Raw genomic sequence first — 23,939 nt, 5'->3', positions numbered from 1 at the left:
TCCCAATCCATAAGTCATTCCATACAAAAATATAGCCCGTTACGCATGATAAATCACTTTACAATCATCTATGATCGTTAGGTCAGATTTTAGTAAATTGGCAAAATAATGGCTTGTTTGACTCAGGTAAAAATCCCTCCACACGTTCACTTGGAAATTTAATGTTATTCTCTTTAAAAGGTTTGGATCCATAGCTCACTTGCATCTTTAAAATGTTTCAAGCATGCATATCCCTTTTTTAAAACATGTGTAGAAAAATCTCTTTCTTATAAAATTCCGAGCTATTAGGGTTGAACTAGTGGAATTTCCCAAACTTGGATAACAAAACATTTGTGTTTATTTGTGGTGTGTAAATAAATTTTCTTCACTTACATTTGTTATTACTTTAAACTCTTTCCACACATAAATTCTAAAATTTATATTTTGTTGTGATCTATTTACCTTTGATCAATTTTTTGGTTTACGAAATGAAGGGAAAGTAAAAACTCAATTTTTGATTTAAGATAAAAGTATACATCTAAAATGGAAATGCACAATGCACAAATGTTGAGAGGGATAACTCCAAAAAGTGGGTGTAATTTTTAGGGATTGTAAACTCTTTAAAGTTTTTATATATCAGGTTCTGCAATCGTCAAGAAAAGGGGGAGGCGGGGGATTTTTAACTGAGTGTTGACCCCCAATCCATATGTCATTCCTTACAAAAATATAGCCCGTTATGCACGATAAATCACTTTACAATCACTTATGCTTGTTAGGTCAGCTTTTTTAAATGGACAAAATAATGGCTTGTTTGCCTCGTGTAAATATCCCACCGCACGTTCATAGGGAAATTTAACGTTATTCTCTTTAAAAGGGTTGGATGCATAGGCCATTTTCGTCTTTAACACTTGCCAATCATGCATATCCATTTTTTAAAACATGTGTAGAAAAATTTCTTTCTTATAAAATTCCGAGCTATTAGGGTTGAACTAGTGGAATTTCCCAAACTTGGATAACAAAACTTTTGTGTTCATTTGTGGTGTGTGAATAAATTTTTATTACTTAGTTATTGCTTTAAATTCTTTCCATACATAAACTCTAAAATTTTCATTTTGTTGTGATCTATTTGCCTTTTATATCTATTTTTGTTTACGAGAAGAAGGTATACATCTAGAATGGAAATACACAATGCACAAAAGTAGAGAGATAATTCCAAAAAGTGACTGTAATTTTTAGAGATTGTAAACTCTTTTTATTTTTTATATATCAGATTCTTCAATAGTTGGGAAAAGGGGGAGATGGTGGATTTTTAAGTTAGTGTTGACTCCCAATCCATAAGTCATTCCTTACAAAAATATAGCCCGTTACGGATGATAAATCACTTTACAATCATCAATGATCGTTAGGTCAACTTTTTGTAAATGGGCAAAATAATGGCATGTTTCACTCGGGTAAATATCTCATGGCATGTTCAGTTGGAAATTTAATGTTATTCTCTAAAAAAGAGTTGGATCCATAGGTCATTTGCATCTTTAACATATTTCAAGCATGCATATCCATTTTTTAAAACATGTGTAGAAAAACATCTTTCTTATAAAATTCCGAGCTATTAGGGTTGAACTAATGGAATTTCCCAAACTTGGATAACCAAAATTTTGTGTTCATTTGTCGTGTGTGAATAAATTTTCTTTACTTACATTTGTTTTTGCTTTAAATTTTTCCTTACTTAAACTCTAAAAGTTTCATTTTGTTGCGGTCTATTTGCCTTATATCTCTTTTTTGTTTACAAGATGAAGGGAAAGTGAAAACTCATGTTTTGATTTAAGAAAAAGGTATACATCTAAAATGGAAATGCACAATACACAAATGTAGAGAGAGATAATTCCAAAAAGTGTCTATAATTTTTAGGGATTATAAACTCTTTTTAGTTTATATATATAAGGTTGTGCAATCATCGTGAGAAGGGGGAGGAGGGGAATTTTAAACTGAGTGTTGGCTCCCAATCCATAAGTCATTCCTTAAAAAAATATAGCCCATTACGCATGATAAATCACTTTACGATCATCTATGATCGTTACATCAGCATTTTGTAAATGCGTAAAATAATGGCTTGTTTGACTTGGGTAAATATCCCACCGCACGTTCACTTGGGAATTTAATGTTATTCTCTTTAAAAGGTTTGGATCCATAGGTCACTTGCATCTTTAAAATGTTTCAAGCATGCATATCCCTTTTTTAAAACATGGACATAAAAATCTCTTTCTTATAAAATTCCGAGATATTAGGGTTGAACTAGTGGAATTTCCCAAACTTGGATAACAAAAAATTTATGTTTATTTGTGGTGTGTGAATAAATTTTATTTACTTACATTTGTTATTGCTTTAAAATCTTTCCATACATAAATTCTAAAATTTTCATTTTGTTGCGATCTATTTGCCTTTGATCGATTTTTTGGTTTACGTAATGAAGGGAAAGTGAAAACTCAAGTTTTGATTTAAGAAAAAAGTATACATCTAAAATGGAAATCCACAGTGCACAAATGTTGTGAGAGATAACTCCAAAAAGGGGTTGTAATTTTTAGGGATTGTAAACTCTTTAAAGTTTTTATATATCAGGTTTGCAATCGATGGGAAAAGGGGGAAGCGGGGGATATTTATATCAGTGTTGACTCCCAATCCATAAGTCATTCCTTAAAAAAATATAGCCCATTAAACAAGATAAATCACTTTAGAATCATCTATGATCATTAGGTCAGCTTTCTATAAATGGGCAAAATAATGGCTTGTTTGACTCGGGTAAATATACCACCGCACGTCACTTGGGAATTTAATGTTATTCTCTTTAAAAGGTTTGGATCCATAGGTCATTTATATATTTAACATGTTTCATTCATGCATATCCATTTTTTAAAAAATCTGTAGAAAAATCTCTTTCTTATAAAATTCCGAGCTATTAGGGTTGAACTAGTGGAATTTCCCAAACTTGGATAACAAAACTTATGTGTTCATTTGTGGTGTGTGAATAAATTCTTTTTACTTACATTTGTTATTGCATAAATTGTTTCCATACACAAACTCTAAAATTTTCATTTTGTTGAGATCTATTTGCCGTTTTTGTCTTTTTTAGTTTTCGAGATGAAGAGAAAGTGAAAAATCATGTTTTTATTTAAGAAAAAAGTATACATCTAGAATGTAAATTCACAATGCACAAATGTAGAGAGAGAAAATTCCAAAAGTGATAGTAATTTTTAGTGATTGTAAACTCTTTTTAGTTTTTATATATCAAGTTCTGCAATCGTCGGGAAAAGAGGGAGGTGAGGGATTTTTAACTGAGTGTTGACTCCCAATCCATAAGTCATTCGTTTAAAAAATATAGCCTGTTACGTATGATAAATCACTATACAATCAGTGATGATCGTTAGGTCTACTTTTTTAAAATGGGCAAAATAATGGCTTGTTTGACTAGGGTAAATATCCCACCGCACGTTCACTTGGGAATTTAATGTTATTCTCTTTAAAAAGTTTGGATCCCTAGGTAATTTGCATCTTTAAATTATTTCAAGCATGCATAGCCGTTTTTTAAAACATGTGTAGAAAAATTTCTTTCTTATAAAATTCTGAGCTATTAGGTTGAACAAGTGGAATTTCCCAAAATTGGATAACAATTATTTTGTATTCATATGTCATGTGTGAATACATTTCTTTACTTACATTTGTAATTGCTTTAAATTCTTTCCATATAAAAACTCTAAAATTTTCATTTTGTTGCGATATATTTGCCTTTTATCGCTTTTTTTTGTTGACGAGATGAAGGGAAAGTGAAAAGTCATGTTTTGATTTAATAAAAAAGTCTATATATAAAATGGGAATGCACAATGAAAAAATTTAGAGAGGGTTAATTCCAAAATTTGGCTATAACTTTTATGATTATAAACTCTTATTAGTTTTTATATATCAGGTTCTGCAATCATCGGGAAAAGGGGCAAGCTGGGGATTTTTAACTCAGTGTTGACTCCCAATCCATAAGTCATTCCTTAAAAAAATATATAGTGTTACGCATGATAAGTCACCATACAATCATCTATGATCGTTAGGTCAGCTTTTTGTAAATGGGAAAAATAATGGCTTGTTTGACTCGGGTAAATATCCCACTTGGGAATTTAATGTTATTCTCTTTAAAAGGTTTGGATCCATAGGTCATTTGCATCTTTAACATATTTCAGGCATGCATATCCAATTTTTAAAACATGTGTAGAAAATTCTCTAGCTTATAAAATTCCGAGCTATTAGGGTTGAAGTAGTGGAATTTCCCAAACTTGGACAACAAAACTTTCGTGTTCATTTGTGGTGTGTCAATTAATTTTCTTTACTTTTATTTGTTATTGCATAAATTGTTTCCATACATCAACTCTAAAATTTTCATTTTGTTGTGATCTATTTGCCTTTTATCTCTTTTTTTGTTTACGAGATGAAGGAAAAGTGAAAACTCATGTTTTGATACAATAAAAATATATACATCTAGAATGGATTTACTCAATGCACAAATGTAGAGAGAGATAATAAAAAAAAGCGTCTGGAATTTTTAGGGATTGTAAACTCTTTTTAGTTTTTATATATTAGGTTCTCTAATCGTCGAGAATAAAGGGAGGCAGGGGATTTTTAATTACGTGTTGACTCCCAATCCGTAAGTCATTCCTTACAAAAATATAGCCCGTTATGCATGATAAATCACTTTACAATCAGCGATTATCATTAGGTCAGCTTTTTTTAAATGGGAAAAATAATGGCTTGGTTGACTCGGGTAAATATCCCACTGCACGTACACTTGGGAATTTAATGTTATTCTCTTTAAAAGGTTTGGATCCATAGGTCATTTGCTTCTTTAACATGGTTCAAACATGCATATCCAATTTTTAAAAACTGTGTAGAAAAATTTCTTTCTTATAAAATTCCGAGCTATTGGGGTTGAACTAGTGGAATTTCCCAAACTTGCATAACAAAACTGTTGTGTTCATTTTTTTTGTGTGAATAAATTTTGTTACTTACATTTGTTATTGTATAAATTTTTTCCATGCGTCAACTCTAAAATTATCATTTTGTTGGGATCTATTTGCCTTTTATCTCTTTTTTTGTTTACGAGATGACGGAAAAAGTGAAAACTCATGTTTTGATTTAAAAAAAAGTATACATCTTGAATGGAAATGCTCAATGCACAAATTTGGAGAGGGATAATTCCAAAAAGTGGTTGTAATTTTTAGGGATTGTAAACTCTTTTCAATTTTTATATATTAGGTTTTACAATCATCGGGAAAAAGGGGAAGCAGGGGATTTTTAACTCAGTGTTGACTCCCAATCCATAAATCAATCCTTAAAAAAAACCCTTTATGCATGATAAATCACTTTAAATCATCTATGATCGTTAGGTCAGCTTTCTGTAAATGGGCAAAATGATGGCTTGTTTTACTCGGGTAAATATCCCACCGCACGTTCACTTGGGAATTTATTGTCAATCTCTTCAAAATGTTTGGAGCCATAGGTCATTTGCATCTTTAACATGTTTCATGCATGCATATCAATTTTTTAAAACATGTGTAGAAAAATCATTTTCTTTTAAAATTCCGAGCTATTAGGGTTGAACTTGTGAAATTTCCCAAACTTGGATAACAAAACTTTTGTGTTCAATTGTGGTCTGTGAATAAATTATCTTTACTTACATTTGTTATTGCATAAATTTTTTCCATACATCAACTCAAAAATTTTCTTTTTGTTGTGATCTATTTACCTTTTATCTCTATTTTTGCTTACGAAATGAAGGAAAAGTTAAAACTCATGTTTTTATTTAAGAAAATAGTATACATCTAGACTGGAAATGCACAATGCACAAAAGTAGAGATACAATTCAAAAAAGTGACAGTAATTTTTAGACACTGTAAACTCTTTTTAGTTTTTATATACATGGTTCTGTAATCGTCGAGAAAAGGGGGAGGCGTGGGATTTTTTACTGAGTGTTAACTCCCAATCCATAAGTCATTCCTTTCAAAAATGTTGACCATTATGCACGATAAATCACTTTAGAATTTTCTATGAACGTTTGATCCACTTTTAGTAAATGGGAAAAATGATGGCTTGTTTGACTCGGGTAAATATCCCACCACACGTTCACTTGGGAATTTAATGTTATCACTTTAAAAGGTTTGGATCCATAGGTCATTTGCATCTTTAACATGTGTCAAGCATGCATATCCATTTTTTAAAACAAGTGTAGAAAAATCTCTTTCTTATAAAATTCCGAGCTATTAGGGTTGAACTAGTGGAATTTCCTAAACTTGGATAACAAAACATTTGTGTTTATTTGTGGTGTGTGAATAAATTTTCCTTACTTATTTTTGTTATTGCTTTAAATTCTTTCTATACATAAACTCTAAAATTTTCATTTTGTTGCGATCTATTTGCCTTTTATTGGTTTTTTTGGTTGACGAGATGATGGGAAAGTGAAAACTCAAGTTTTGATTTCAGAAAAAATAATACATCAAAAATGAAAATGCACAATGCACAAATGTAGAGTGGGATAATTCCAAAAAGTATTTGTAATTTTTAGGGATTGTAAACACTTTTTAGTTTTTAGATATTAGGTTCTGCAATCGACGGGAAAGGGTGAAGGTCGGGGATTTTTAAATGAGTGTTGATTCCCAATCCATAAGTCATTCCTTTAAAAAATATGGCCCGTTACGCATGATAAATCACTTCACAATCATCTATGATCATTAGACCCGCTTTTAGTAAATGGGCAAAATGATGGTTTGTTTGACTCGGGTAAATATCCCACCACACGTTCACTTGGGAATTTAATGTTATTCACTTTAAAAGGTTTGCATCCATAGGTCATTTGCATCTTTAACATGTGTCAAGCATGCATATCCATTTTTTAAAACAGGTGTAGAAAATCTCTTTCTTACAAAATTCTGAGCTATTAGGGTTGAACTAGTAGAATTTCCCGAACTTGGATAACAAAACTTTTGTATTCATTTGTGGTGTGTGAATAAATTTTCTTTACTTACATTTTTTATTGCTTTACATTTTTTTCATGCATAAACTCTAAAAGTTTCATTTTGTTGCGATCAATTTCCCTTGTATCACTTTTTTGTTTACTAGATGAAGGGAAAGTGAAAACTCAAGACTTGGTTTAAGAAAAAATTCTACATCTAAAAAGGAAATGCACAATGCACAAATTTAGAGAGGGATAATAACAAAAAGTCTCCTTAAAATATTAGGGATTGTAAACTCATTTTAGTTTTTTTATATCAAGTTCTGCAATCGTCGGGAAAAGGGGGAGGCGGGGGATTTTTAACTGAGTGTTGACTCTCAATCCATAAGTCATTCTTTACACAAATATAGCCCGTTACACAAGATAAATCACTTTACCATCATCTATGATTGTTAGGTCAACTTTCTGTAAATGGGCAAGATAATGGCTTGTTTGACTCGGGTAAATATCCTACCGCACGTTCATTTGGGAATTTAATGTTATTCACTTTAAAAGGTTTGGATACATAGGTCATTTGCATCTTTAAAATGTTTCAAGCATGCATATCCACATTTTACAACATGTGTAGAAAAATCTCTTTCTTATAAAATTCTGAGCAATTAGGGAGGAACTAATGGAATTTCCAAAACTCTGCTAACAAAAAATTTGTGTTTATTTGTGGTGTGTGATTAAATTTTATTCTCTTACATTTTTTAATACTTTAAATTCTTCCCATACATAAACTCTAAAATTTTCATTTTGTTGCGAGCTTTTTTCCTTTTATCCCTTTTTTTGGTTACGAGATGAAGGGAAAGTGAAAAATCATGTTTTTATTTAAGAAAAAAGTATAAATCTAAAATATAAATGCAAAATCCAAAAATGTTGAGAGGGACAATTCAAAAAAGCGTCTGTAATATTTAGGGATTGTAAACTCTTTTTCATTTTTATATATCAGGTTCTGCAATTGTCGAGAAAAAAAGGGAGGCAGGGGATTATTAACTTAGTGTTGACTCCCAATGCATAAGTCATTCCTTACAAAAATAAAGCCCGTTATGCATGATAAATCACTTTACAATCATCTATGATCGTTAGGTCAGTTTTTTGTAAATGGGCAAAATAATAGCTTGTTTGACTTGGGTAAATATCCCACCACACGTTCAATTGGGAATTTAAAGTTATTCTCTTTAAAAGGTTTGGATACCTAGGACATTTGCATCTTTAACATGTTTCAAACATGCATATCCATTTTTTAAAACATGTGTAAAAAAAAATCTTTCTTATAAAATTCTGAGCTATTAGGGTTGAACTAGTGGAATTTCCCAAACTTGGATAACAAAACTTTATGTTCATTTGTGGTGTATGAATAAATTTTCTGTACTTAAATTTGTTATTGCTTTAAATTCTTTCCATACATAAACTCTAATATTTTCACTATGTTGCAATCTATTTTCCTTTTATCTCTTTTTGTTTTACGAGATGAAGGGAAAGTGAAAACTCAAGTTTCAACTTAAGAAAAAAGTATACATCTAAAATGGAAATGCTCAATGCACAAATATAGAGAGAGATAATTTCAAAAAGTGTCTGTAATTTTTAGGGATTGTAAGTTATTTTTAGTTCTTATATATCAGGTTTTGCAATCGTCGGGAAAAGGGGGAGGCATGGGATTTTTAACTAAGTGTTGACTCCCAATCCATAAGTCATTCTTTAAAAAACTATAGCATGTTATGCATGATAAATCTATTTACAATCATCTATGATTGTTAGGTCATCTTTTTGTAAATGGGCAAAATAATGGCTGGTTTGACTCGGGTAAATATCCCACCGCACGTTTGCTTGAGAATTTAATGTTACTCTCTTTAAAAGGTTTGCATCCATAGGTCATTTGCAACTTTAACATGTTTCAAGGATGCATATCCATTTTTTAAATATGTGTAGAAAAATCTCTTTCTTATAAAATTCTGAGCTAATAGGATTGAACTAGTGGAATTTCCCAAACTTGGATACCCAAACGTTTGTGTTCATTTCTGGCGTGTGAATAAATTTTCTGTACATATATTTTTTTTGCTTTAAATTCTTTCGATACATATACTCTAAAATTTTCGTTTTTTAGCAAGAGATAATTCGAAAAAAGTGTCTGTAATTTTTAGGGATTGTAAATTGTTTATAGATTTTATATATCAGGTTCTGCAATCGTTGGGAAGGGGGAGGCGGGAGATTTTTTAACTGAGTGTTGACTCCCAATCCGTAAGTCATTCCTTACAAAAATATAGAGTGTTGACTCCCAATCCGTAAGTCATTCCTTACAAAAATATAGCCCGTTACGCATGATAAATCACTTTACAATCTTCTATGATCGTTTGATCAGCTTTTTGTAAATGGGCAAAATATGGGCTTGTTAGACTCGAGTAAATATACCCCCGCACGTTCACTTGGGAAGTTAATGTTATTCTCTTGAAATGGTTTGGATCCATAGGTCATTTGCATCCTTAACATGTTGCAAGCTTGCATATCCATTTTTTAAAACCTGTGTAGAAAAATCTCTTTCTTTTAAAATTCCGAGCTATTAGGGTTCAACTAGTGGAATTTCCCAAACTAGGATAACAAAACTTTTGTGTTCATTTCTGGTGTGTGAATAAATTTTCTTTGATTACATTTGTTATTGCTTTAAATTCCTTCCATAGATAAACTATAAAATTTTCATTTTTTGCGATCTATTTGCCTTTTATCTTTTTTTTTTTTTGTTTAAGAGATGAAGGGAAAGTGAAAACTCAAGTTTTGATTTAAGAAAAAAGTATACATCTAAAATGGAAATGCACAATACACAAATGTAGAGAGAAATAATTCCAAAAAGTTTCTGTAATTTTTAGGGATTGTAAACTCTTTTTAGTTTTTACATATCAGGATTTGCAATCTTCGGGAAATGGGGGAGGCATGGGATTTGTAACTGAGTGTTGACTCCCAATCCATAATTCATTCCTTAAAAAAATATAGCCCATTACGCATGATAAATCACTTTTCAATCATCTATGATCGTTAGGTAAGCTTTTCGGAAATGGGCAAAAAAATGTCTTGTTTGACTAGGGTATATATCCCACCGCACGTTCACTTGGGAATTTGATGTTATTCTCTCTTAAAGGGTTGGATCCATAAGTCCTTTGCATCTATAATATGTTTCCAACATGCATATCCATTTTTTAAAACATGTGTAGAAAATAAATTTTTGATAAAATTCCGAGTTATTAGGGTTGAACTAGTGGAATTTCCAAACTTGGATAACAAAACTTTTCTGTTCATTTGTGGTGTGTTAATAAATTTTATTTACGTACATTTTTTTTTCTTTAAATTCTTTCCATACATAAACTCTAAAATTTTCATTTTGTTGCGATCTATTCACCTTTTATCTCTTTTTTTTGCATACGAGCTGATAGGAAAGCAAAAACTCAAGTTTTGATTTAAGAAAAAAGTATACATCTAAGATGGAAATGCACAAATGTAGAGAGAGATATTTCCAAAAAGAGTCTGTAATTTTTAGGGATTGCAAACTCTTTTTAGTTTTTATATATCAGGTTCTGCAATCGTCGGGAAAAGGGGGAGGTGGGGGATTTTTAAATGAGTGTTGACTCCCAATCCATAAGTCTTTCCTTAAAAAAATATAGCCCGTTACACATGCTAAATCACTTACAATCATCTATGAACGTTAGGTCAACTTTGTGTAAATGGGAAAAATAATGGCTTGTTTGACTCGGGTAAATATCCCACCACACGTTCACTTGGGAATTTAATGTTATTCTCTTTAAAATGTTTGAATCCAAAGGTCCTTTGCATCTTTAACATGTTTCAAGCATGCATATCAATTTCTTAAAACATGTGTAGAAAAATCTCTTTCTTATAAATTATGAGCTATTAGGGTTGATCTAGTGGAATTTCCCAAACTTGGATAACAAACCTTTTGTGTTCATTTTTAATGTATGAATAAATTTTTATTACTTACATTTTTTATTGCTTAAAATTTTTTCCATACAAAAAATATTAAATTTTCATTTTGTTGTGATCTTTTTGCATTTTATCTCTTTTTTCGTTCACGAGATGAAGGGAAAGTGAAAACTCATGTTTTTATTTAAGAAAAAAGTATACATCTAAAATGGAAATGCACAATGCAGAAATGTAGAGAGAGATAATTCCAAAAAGTGTCTGTGATTTTTAGGGATTGTAAACTCTTTTTAGTATTTATGAATCAGGTTCTGGAGTTATCGAGAAAAGGGGGACGCGGGGGATTCTTAAGTGAGTGTTGACTCCCAATCCATAAGTAATTCCTAAAGAAAATATAGCCCGTTACGCACGATAAATCACTTTACATTCATCTATGATCGTTAGGTCAACTTTTTGTAAATGGGCAAAATATTGACTTGTTTGACTCGGGTAAATATCCCACCGCATGTTCACTTGGGAATTTAATGTTATTCTCCTTAAAAGGTTTGGATCCATTGGTCATTTTCATCTTTAACAAGTTTCAAGCATGCATAGCCATTTTATAAAAACATGTGTAGAAAAATCTCTTTCTTATAAAATTTCTAGCTATTTGGGTTGAACTTGTGGAATTTTCCAAACTTGGATGACAAAACTTTGGTATTCATTTGTGGTGTGTGAATAAATTTTCTTTACTTACATTTGTTATTGTTTTTATATTCTTTCCATACATAAACTCTAAAATTTTCATTTATCGCAATCTATTTGCCTTTTATCACTTTTTTTGTTTACGAGATTAAGGGAAAGGAAAATTTCAAGTTTTGATTTAAGAAAAAAGTCTACATCTAAAAAGGAAATGCACAATGCACAAATTTAGAGAGGGATAATTCCAAAAAGTGTCCGTAACTTTTAGGGATTGTAAACTCTTTTTGGTTTTTATTTATCGGGTTCTACAATCGTAGGGAAAAGGGGGAGGCGAGGGATTTTTAAATGATTTTTGACTCCCAATCCATAAGTCATTCTTTAAAAAAATATAGCCCGTTATGCATGATAAATCATTTTATAATGATCTATCATCGTTTGGTCACCTTTTTGAAAATGGGCAAAATAATGGCTTGTTTGACTCGGGAAAATATCCCACTACACGTTCACTTGGGAATTTAATGTTATTCTCTTTAAAAGGTTTGGATCCATAGGTCATTTGCATCTTTAACATGTTTGAAGCATGCGTATCCATTTTTTACAACATGTGTAGAAAAATCTCTTTCTTTTAAAATTACAAGCTATTAAGGTTGAACTAGTGGAACTTCCCAAACATGGATAACAAAACTTTTGTGTTCGTTTGTGGTGTGTGAATAAATTTTATTTGCTTCCATTTGTTATTGCTTTAAATTATTTCAATACATAAACTCTAAAATTTTCTTTTTGTTACGATCATTTTTCCTTTTATCGTTTTTTTGTTTACAAGATGAAGGGAAAGTGAAAAATCAAGTTTTGATTTAAGAAAAAAGTATACACCTAAAATTGAAATACACAATGCAAACATGTAGAGAGAGATAATTCCAAAAAGTGTCTGTAATTTTTAGGGATTGTAAACTCTTTTTAATTTTTATATATCAGGTTCTGCAATCGTCGGGAAAAGGGGGAGGCGGGAGATTTTTAACTGAGTGTTAACCCCGAATCCATAGGTCAATCCTTAAAAAAAAATAGCCTGTTACACATGATAAATCCTTTTACAATCATCTATGATCTTTAGGTCAGCTTTTCGTAAATGGGAAAAATAATTGCTTGTTTGACTCGGGTAAATATCCTACCGCACATTCACTTGGGAATATTTTTTTAATTCTCTTTAAAAGGTTTGGATCCATAGGTCGTTTGAGTCTTTAACATGTTTCAAGCATGCGCATCCATTTTTTAAAACATGTGTAGAGAAATCTCTTTCTTATAAAATTCTGAGCTATTAGGGTTCTACTAGTGGAATTTCCCAAACTTGGATAACCAAACTTATTGTTTATTTGTGGTGTGTGGATAAATTTTCTTTAGTTACCTTTTTTATTGCTTTAAATTCTTTCCATACATAAACTCTAAAACTTTTATTTTTTTCTGATCTATTTGCCTATTATCTCTTTTTTTTTACGAGATGATGGCAAAGTCAAAACTCAAGTTTTGATTCACGGAAAAAGTATAGATCTAAAATGGAAATGCACAGTGCAAAAATTTAGAGAGAGATAATTCCAAAAAGTGTCTGTAATTTTAAGGGATTCTAAACTCTTTTTAGTTTTTATATATTAGGTTCTGCAATTGTCGGGAATAGGGGGAAGCGGGGGATTTTTAATTGGGTGTTGACTCCCAACCTATTAGTCATTCTTACAAAAATATAGCCCATTACGCATGATAAATCACTTTACAATCATCTATGATCGTTAGGTCAGCTTTTTATAAATGGGCAAAATAATGGCTTGTTTGACTCGGCTAAATATCCCACCGCACGTTCACCTGGGAATTTAATGTTATTATCTTTAAAAGGTTTGGATCCATAGGTCAATTGCATCTTTAACATAATTCAAGCATGCATATCCATTTTTTAAAACATGTGTAGAAAAATCTCTTTCTTATAAAATTCCAATCTATAAGGGTTGAACAAGTGGAATTTTCCAAATATGGATAACAGAACTTTTGTGTTCATTTGTGGTGTATATATAAATTTTTTTTTACTGACATTTGTTATTGCTTTTAATTCTTTGCATACATAAACTCTAAAATTTCCATTTTGTTGTGGTCTATTTTGCCATTTATCTCTTTTTTTAGTTTACGAGATGAAGGGAAAGTGAAAACTCAAGTTTTGATTTAATAAAAAAGTATACATCTAAAATGGAAATGCACAATGTACGAATGTAGAGAGAAATAATTACAAAAAGAGTCTGTAATTTTTAGGGATTGTAAACTCTTTTTAGTTTTTATATATCAGGTTCTGCAATAGTCGGGAAAAGGGGGAGGCGGGGGATTTTTAACTGAGTGTTGACTCCCAATCCATAAGTCATTCCTTACGAAAATATACCCAGTTACGCATGATAAATCACTGTACAATCATCTATGATAGTTATGTCAGCTTTTTTTAAATGGGCAAAATAATGGCTTATTTGACTCGGGTAAATATCCCACCGCACGTTCATTTGGGAATTTAATGTTATCTCTTTAAAAGGTTTGGATCCATAGGTCATTTGCATCTTTAGCATGTTTCAAGCATGCATATCCATTTTTTAAAACATGTGTAAAAAAATCTTTTTCTTATAAAATTCCGAGCAATTTCCCAAACTTTGATAACAAAAATTTTGTGTTCATTTGTGGTGTTATTGCTTTAAATTCTTTCTATACATAAACTCTAAATTTTCATTTTTTTGTGATCTATTTTCGTTTTATCTCTTTTTTTTGTTTACGAGATGAAGGGAAAGTGAAAACTAAAATTTAAGAAAAAAGTATACATCTAAAACGGAAATGCACAATGCACAAATGTAGAGAGAGAAAATTATACAAAGTGTCTGTAATTTTTAGGGATTGTAAAAACATTTTAGTTTTTATATATTAGGTTTTGCAATCATGGGGAAAAGGGGAATGCGAGGGATTTTTAATTGAATGTTGACTCCCAATTCATAAGTCATTCCGTACAAAAAATATAGCCCGTTACCCATGATAAATTACTTTACAATCATCAATGATCGTTAGGTCAGATTTTCATAAATTTGTAAAATAATGGCTTGTTTGACTCGAGTAAATATCCCACCGCACGTTAACTTGGGAATTTAATGGTATTCACTTAAAAAGGTTTGGATCCATAGGTCATTTGCATCTTGAACATGTGTCAAACATGCATATCCATTTTTTTAAAACATGTGTAGAGTTATAAAATTTCAAGCTATTAGAGTTGAACTAGTGGAGTTTCCCAAACTTGGATAACAAAATTTTTGTGTTCATTTGTGGTGGGTGAATATATTTTCTTTACTTACATTTGTTATTGCTTTAAATTTTTTCCATACATGAACTTTAAAATTTTCATTTTGTTGTGATCTATTTGCCTTTTATTTCCTTTTTTTTGTTTCTGAGATGAAGGGAAAGTGGAAACTCAAGCTTTGATTTAATAAAAAAGTATACATCTAAAATGGAAATGCACAATGCACAAATGTAGAGAGAGATAATTCCAAAAAGTGTCTATAACTTTTATAAATTGTAAACTCTTTTTAGTTTTAATATATTAGTTTCTATAATTTTCGGGAAAAGGGGGAGGCGGGGGAATTTTAACTGAGTGCTGACTCCCAATCCTTAAGTTATTCCTTAAAAAAATAAAGCCCGTTTCGCTTGATAAATCACTTTACAATCATATATGATGGTTGGGTCAACTTTTTGTAAATGGGCAAAATAATGGCCTGTTTGACTCGGGTAAATATCGCACTGCATGTTCACTTGGGAATTTGTACAGTTGTTGTTATCACTGTTAATGTTCCACATCTTTATCTATGATCTCCACAGTTTTTGTTTTTTACTATTCCAAAGTTACTATTCAAAAATATTGTTCATGGTTACTATTCATATTACTATTCATGTTTTCAGTTTACTCGTAAAAAAGAAATAGTGTCGAAATAGTACCAAATAGGATAGGAGCTAGAGACTTGGAATTCTTCTGCTACGCTCCGAGGAAGAAAACGAAACGGAGTTGTGCTCTTCCCTACTGAAGCAACCATGGAGCCGCAACAGTAAATAGGAATGGCTTGGGGCTCTCTGGAGACCGTGAGCACCGCATTGACGGATTGCCCACTTGGTGGTAAGCCGGCAGGAATAGGGTCAAACCCTAAAGAAGTTCTAAGTAGCATCAGAAGTCATGTTGGGCCTATTAGATATCTATGAATATAGACACAAACGCGTACATAGCAGTGACATGTGGTAGGAAATAAGAGTAATATGATGGTGAAATGATAGGATGAATGAAGACTGACTACCAAAATAGTATTGTGTGAGCCATTGTTGTTTTCCACTGCCTGTAGTCAGTATGCAGTTGTGATCGCTAGGATTCTAGTTCCGCTGCCCTCATCCCTAGGTTCACCCTATATTCCGATGTAGAGTCTGCTAGAGAGTCGTTGAGTTTAAAATGGTATCAGAGCTTTCGTTGTTATTCTCTTTAAAAGGTTTGGATCCACAGGTGATTTGCCTCTTTAACATATTTCAAGCATTCATATCCATTTTTTAAAACATGTGTAGAAAAAACTCTTTCTTAAAAAATTCCGAACTATTAGGGTTCAACTAGTTGAATTTCCCAAACTTGGATAAAAAAAGTTTTGTGTTCATTTGTGGTGTCTGAATAAAATTTATTTTCTTACATTTATTATTGCTTTAAATTCTTTCTATACATAAACTCTAAAATTTTCATTTTGTTGTGATTTATTTGCCTTTTATCTCTTTTTTGTTTACAAGATGAATGGAAAGTGAAAACTCAAGTTTTGATCTAAGCAAAAAGTATACATCTGAAATGGAAATGCACAATGAAAAAATGTACTGTGCAATAATTTCAAAAAGTGTTTATAATTTTTAGTCATTATAAACTCTTTTTAGTTTTTATATATCACGTTCTTCAAACATAGGGAAAAGTGGGAGACATGGGATTTTTAACTGAGTGTTGACTCCCAATCCATAAGTCATTTTATGCATGATAAATCACTTTACAATCATCAATGATCGTTAGGTCAACTTTTTGTAAATGTGCAAAATAATGGCTTGTTTGACTCGGGTAAATATCCCACCGCACATTCACTTGGGAATTTAATGTTATTCTCTTTAAAAGGTTTGGATCCATAGGTCATTTGCATCTTTAACATGTTTCAAGCATGCATAGCCAATTTTTAAAACACGTGTAGAAAAATCTTCTTCTTATAAAATTTTGAGCTATTAGGGTTGAACTAGTCGAATTTCCAAAACTAGGATAACATAACTTTTGTGTTCATTTGTGGTGTGTGAATAAATTTTATTTACTAACATTTGTTATTGCTTTAAATTCTTTCCATACATAAACTCTAAAATTTTCATTTTGTTGCGATCTATTTGCCTTTTATCTCTTTTTTTGTTTACGAGATGAAGGGAAAATGAAAACTCAAGTTTTGATTTAAGAAAAAAATATGCATCTAAAATTGAAATGCACAATGCATAAATGTAGAGAGAGATAATTATAAAAAGTGTTTGTAATTTTTAGGGATTCTAAACTCTTTTTAGTTTTTATATATCAGGTTCTACAATCATCCGAAAAAGGGGGAGGCTAAGTATTTTTAACTGAGCGTTGACTCCCAATCTGTAAGTCATTCCTTACAAAAATATAGCCCGTTACGCATGATAAATCACTTTACAATCTTCTATGATCTTATGGTCAGGTTTTTGTAAATGGTCAAAATAATGGCATGTTAGACTCGGGTAAATATCCCACCACACGTTCACTTGGGAATTTAATTTTATTCTTTTGAAATGGTTTGGATCCATAGGTCATTTGCATATTTAACATGTTTCATGCATGCATATCCATTTTTTAAAACATGTGTAGAAAAATCTCTTTCTTATAAAATTAAGAGCTATTAGGGTTGAACTAGTGGAATTTCCCAAACTAGAATAACAAAACTTTTGTGTTCTTCTGTGATGTGTGAATAAATTTTCTTTACTTACATTTGTTATTGCTTTAAATTCTTTCCATACATAAACTATAAAATTTTTATTTTGTTGTGATCTAGTTGCCTTTAATCTCTTTCTTTTGTTTACGAGACGAAGGGAAAGTGAAAAATAAAGTTTTGATTTAAGAAAAAATTATATATCTTAAATGGAAATTCACAATACACAAATGTAGAGAGAGATAATTCCAAAAAGTGTCTGTAATTTTAAGGGATTGTAAACTTTTTTTAGTTTTTATATATCAGGTTCTGCAATCATCGGGAAAACGGGGAAGTAGGGGATTTTTAAACGAATGTTGACTCCCAATCCATAAGTCCTTCCTTAAGAAAATATAGCCCGTTACACATGCTAAATCACTTAACAATCATCTATGATTGTTAGGTCACCTTTTTGTAAATGGGAAAAATAATGGCTTGTTTGACTAGAGTAAATATCCCACCGCACGCTCATTGGGAATTTAAAGTCATTCTCTTTAAAAGGTATGGATCGATAGGTCATTTGCATCTTTAACATGTTTCAAGCATGCATATCCATTTTTTAAAACTTGTGTAGAAAAATCTTTCTTATAAAATTCTGAGCTATTAGGGTTGAACTAGTGGAATTTACCAAACTTGGATAACAAAACTTTTGTGTTCATTTGTGGTGTGTTAATAAATTTTCTTTACTTAAATTTGTTATTGCTTTAAATTCTTTCCATACATAAACTCTAAAAATTTCATTTTGTTGTGATCTATTTGTCTTTTATCTTTATTTCTCGTTCAGGAGATGAAGGGAAAGTGAAAACTGAAGTTTTTATTAAAGAAAAAACTAAACATCTAAAATGGAAATGCACAATGCACAAATGTAGAGAGAGATAATTCCAAATATTGTCTGTAATTTGAAGGGATTGTAAAATCTTTTTAGATTTTATATATCAGGTTCGGCAATCATCGGGAAAAGGGGGAGGCGGGGGATTTTAACTGAGTGTTGACTCCCAATCCATAAGTCATTCCTTACAAAAATATAACCCGTTACGCATGATAAATCACTTTACAATCATCTATGATCATTTGGCCAGCTTTTTGTAAATGGGCAAAATAATGGCTTATTTGACTCGGGTAAATATCCCACCGCACGTTCACTTGGGAATTTAATGTTATTATCTATAAAATTTTTGGATCCATAGTTCAGTTGAGTCTTTAACATGTTTCATGCATGTATATACATTTTTTAAAACATGTGTAGAAAAATCTTTTTCTTATAAAATTCCGAGCTACTAGGGTTCAACTAGTGGAATTTACCGTACTTGGATAACCAAACTTATGTGTTCATTTGTGGTGAGTGAATAAATTTTCTTTAGTTACATTTGTTATTTCTTTAAATTCTTTCCATACATAAACTCTAAAACTTTTATTTTGTTCCTATCGATTTGCCCTTTATCTCTTTTTTTGTTTATGAGATGATGGAAAAGTAAAAACTCAAGTTTTGATATAAGAATGAAGTATACATCTAAAATGGAAATGCACCATGCACAAATGTTGAGAGTGATAATTCCAAAAAGTGTCTATAATTTTTAGGGCTTGTAAATTCTTTTTAGTTTTTATATATCAGGTTCTGCATTCATCGAGAAAAGGGGGAGGCGGGGGATTTTTAACTGAGTGTTGACTCCCAATCCATAGGTCATTCCTTATAAAAATATAGACCTATTACGCCTGATAAATAACTTTACAATCATCTATGATTGTTAGGTCAACTTTTCAAAATGGGCAAAATAATAGCATGTTTGACTTTGGTAAATATCCCACTGCACGTTCACTTGGGATTTTAATGTTATTCTCTTTAAAAGGTTTGGATCCATAGGTCATTTGCATATTTAACATGTTTCAAGCATGCATATCCGTTTTTTAAAACATGTGTAGAAAAATCTCTTTCTTATAAAATTCTGAGCTATTAGGGTTGAACTAGTGAAACTTCCCAAACTTGGATAACTAAACTTTTGTGTTCATTTGTGTTGTGTGAATAAATTTTCTTGACTTAAATTTGTTATTTCTTTAAATTATTTCCATACATAATCTCTATAATTTTCATTTTGATGTGATCTATTTGCCTTTTATCTCATTTTTTGTTTATGAGAAGAAGGGAAAGTGAAAACTTAAGTTTTGAAATAAGAAAGAAGTGCAGATCTAAAATGGAAATGCACAATGCACAAATGCAGGGAGAGATAATTCCAAAAAGTGTTTATAATTTTTAGGGATTGTAAACTCTTTTTAGTTTTTATATATGAGGTTTTGCAATCGTTGGGAAAAGGGGGAGGTGGGCGATTTTTAACTGAGTGTTGACTCCCAATCCATAACTCATTCCTTACAAAAATATAGCCCGTTACGCATGATTAAACACTTTAAAATCATCTATGATCGTTAGGTCAACTTTTTGTAAATGTGCAAAATAATTGCTTGTTTGACTCGGGTAAATATCCCACCGAGAATTTAATGTTGTTCTCTTTAAAAGGTTTGGATCCATAGGTCATTTGAGTCTTTAACATGTTTAAAGCATGCATATCCATTTTATAAAACATGCGTAGAAAAATATCTTTCTTATAAAATTCCGAGCTATTAGGGTTGAACTAGTGGAATTTCCCAAACTTGGATAACAAAACTTTTGAGTTCATTTGAGATGTGTGAATAAATTTCTTTACTTAAATTTGTTATTGATTTAAATTCTTTAATAACATAAACTCTAAAATTTCATTTTCTTGTGATCTATTTGCCTTTTATCTCTTTTTTTTATTTACGAGATGAAGGGAAAGTGAAAACTCAAGTTTTTATTGAAGAAAAAAGTATACATCTAAAAAGGAAATGCACAATGGACAAATTTAGAGAGAGAAAATTATAAAAAGTGTTTGTAATTTTTCGGGATTGTAAACTCTTTTTAGTTTTCATATATCAGGTTCTGCAATCGTGGGGAAAAGGAGGAGGCGGGGGATTTTTAATTGAGTGTTGACTCCCAATTCATAAGTCATTCCGTACAAAAATAAAGCTCGTTACGCATGATAAATCACTTTACAATCATCTATGATCGTTTGGTCAGCTTTTTCTAAATGGGCAAAAAATAATGGCTTGTTTGAGTCGGGTAAATATCCCACCGCACGTTCACTTTGGAATTTAATGTTATTCTCTTTAAAAGGTTTGGATTCATAGTTCCTTTGCATCTTTAACATGTTTCAAGCATGCATATCCATTTTTTAAAACATGTGTAGAAAAATCTCTTTCTTATAAAATTCCGAGCTATTAGGGTTGAACAAGTGGAATTTTCGAAACATGGATAACGAAACTTTTGTGTCCATTTGTGGTGTGAGAATAAATTTTCTTTACTGACATTTGTTATTACTTTTAATTCTTTCCATACATAAACTCTAAAATTTTCATTTTTTTGTGATCTATTTGGCTTTTATCTCTTTTTTTAGTTTACGAGATGAAGGGAAAGTGAAAACTCAAGTTTTGATTGAAGAAAAATTACACCTAAAAGTGTCTGTAATTTTTAGGGATTGTAAACTCTTTTTAGTTTTTATATATGAGGTTCTGCAATCATAGGGAAAAGGAGGAGGTGGGGGATTTTTAACTGAGTGTTTACTATGAATCCACAAGTCATTTCTTACCAAAATATAGCCCGTTACGCATGATAAATCACTTTACAATCATCTATGATTTTTAGGTTTGCTTTTGGTAAATGGTCAAGATAATGGCTCGGGTAAATATCCCACGACACGTTTACTTGGGAATTTAATGTTATTCTCTTTAAAAAGTTTGGATCCATAGGTCATTTGCATCTTTAACATGTTTCAAGCATGCATATCCATTTTTTAAAACATGTGTAGAAAAATCTCTTTCTTATAAAACTCCGAGCTATTAGGGTTGAACAAGTGGAATTTTCCAAACATGGATAACGAAACTTTTGTGTCCATTTGTGGTGTGAGAATAAATTTTCTTTACTGACATTTTTTATTGCTTTAAATTCTTTCCATACATAAACTCTAAATTTTTCATTTTGTTGTGATCTATTTGGCTTTTATCTCTTTTTTTAGTTTACGAGATGAAGGGAAAGTGAAAACTCAAGTTTTGATTGAAGAAAAATTATACCCAAAAGTGTTTGAAATTTTTAGGGATTGTAAACTCTTTTTAGTTTTTATATATGAGGTTCTGCAATCATCGGGAAAAGGGGGAGGTGGGGGATTTTCAATTGAGTGTTTACTCCGAATCCATAAGTCATTTCTTACCAAAATATAGCCCGTTACGCATGATACATCACTTTACAATCATCTATGATTGTTAGGTTAGCTTTTGGTAAATGGTCAAAATAATGACTCGGGTAAATATCCCATCGCACGTTCACTTGGGAATTTAATGTTATTCTCTTTAAAAATTTTGGATCCATAGGTCATGTGCATCTTTAACATGTTTCAAGCATGCATATCCATTTTTTAAAACATGTGTGGAAAATTCTTTTTCTTATAAAATTTTGAGCAATTAGGGTTGAACTAGTGGAATTTCCCAAACCTAGATAACAAAACTTTGGTGTTCATATATGGTGTGCGAATAAGTTTCTTTACTTACATTTGTTAGTGCTTTCAATTCCATCCATACACAAACTCTAAACTTTTCTTTTTTTTTTTTTTTTTTTTTGTTTACGAGATGAAGGGAAAGTGAAAACTCAAGTTTTGATTTAAGAAAAAAGTATACTTCTACAACGAAAATGCATAATGCACAAATTTTGAGAGAGAAAATTATAAATATTGTTAGTAATTTTTAGGGATTGTAAACTCTTTTTAGTTTTTATATATTAGGTTCTACTATCGTGGGGAAAAGGGGGAGGTGGGGTTTTTTTATTGAACGTTGACTCCCAATTCATAAGTCATTCTGTACAAAAATATAGGCCGTTATACATGATAAATCACTTTACAATCATCTATGATTGTTAGCTTAATTTTTTGTAAATTGGCAAAATAAAGGGTTTTTGGCTCGGGTAAATATCCCAGTGCACGTTCACTTGGGAATTTAATGTTATTCTATTTAAAAGGTTAGGATCCATAGGTCATTTGCATCATTAACATATTTCATGCATGCAAATTCATTTTTTAAAACTTGTGTAGAAAAATCTCTTTCTTATAAAATTCCGAGCTATTACGGTTGAACTAGTGGAATTTCCAAAACTTGGATAACAAAACTTTTGTTTTCATTTATGGTGTGTGAATAAATTTTCTTTACTTACATTAGTTATTGCTTTAAAATCTTTCCATACATAAACTCAAAAAATTTCATTTTGTTGCGATCTATTTGCCTTTTATCTATTTTTTTGTTTACGAGAAGAAGGGAAAGTCAAAACTCAAGTTTTGGTTTAAAAAAAAAAGTATACATCTAAAATGGAAATGCACAAGGCACAAATGTAGAGAGAGATAATTCCAAAAAGTGTCTGTATTTTTTTGGGATTTTAAACTCTTTTTAGTTTTTAAATATCGGGTTCGCCAATCGTCGAGAAAAGGGGGAGGCGGGAGATTTTTAACTGAGTGTTGACTCCCAATCCATAATTCATTCCTTAAAAAAATATATCCCATTATGCATGATAAATTACTTTACAATCATCTATGATCGTTAGGTCAGATTTTTGTAAATGGGCAAAATAATGGCTTGTTTGACTCGGGTAAATATCCCACCGCACGTTCAGTTGGGAATTTAATGTTATTCTCTTTAAAAGGTTTAGATCCATAGCTCATTTTCATATTTAACATATTTCAACCATGCATATACATTTTTTTAAACATCTGTAGAGAAATCTCTTTCTTATAAAATTCCGAGCTATTAGGGTTGAACTAGTGGAATTTCCAAAACTTGGATAACAAAAATTTTGTGTTCATTTGAGGTGTGTGAATAAATTTTCATTACTTACATTATTTATTGCTTTAAATTCTTTCTAAACATAAACTTTAAAATTTTCATTTGGTTGCGATCAGTTTGCCTTTTATCTCTTTTTTTGTTTACGAGATGAAGGGAATGTGAAAACTAAAGTTTTGATTTAAGAAAAAAATATACATCTAATTTGGAAATGCACAATGCACAAATTTAGAGAGAGATAATTCCAAAAAGTGTCTGTAATTTTTAGGTATTGTAAACTCTTTTTAGTTTTTATATATCAGGTTCTGTAATCGTCGGGAAAAGGGGGAGGTGGTGTATTTTTAACAATGTGTTGACTCCATATCCACAAGTCATTCTTTACAAAACTTTTGCCCATTACGCGTGAT

This window comes from Aristolochia californica, unplaced genomic scaffold (genome assembly GCF_029961685.1).
Source record: "Aristolochia californica isolate CCGP_79_NKW_82.1479 unplaced genomic scaffold, dmAriCali1.0.hap1 SCAF_4, whole genome shotgun sequence".
NCBI lineage: Eukaryota > Viridiplantae > Streptophyta > Magnoliopsida > Piperales > Aristolochiaceae > Aristolochia > Aristolochia californica.
Note: the sequence above shows the minus strand (reverse complement) of the source record.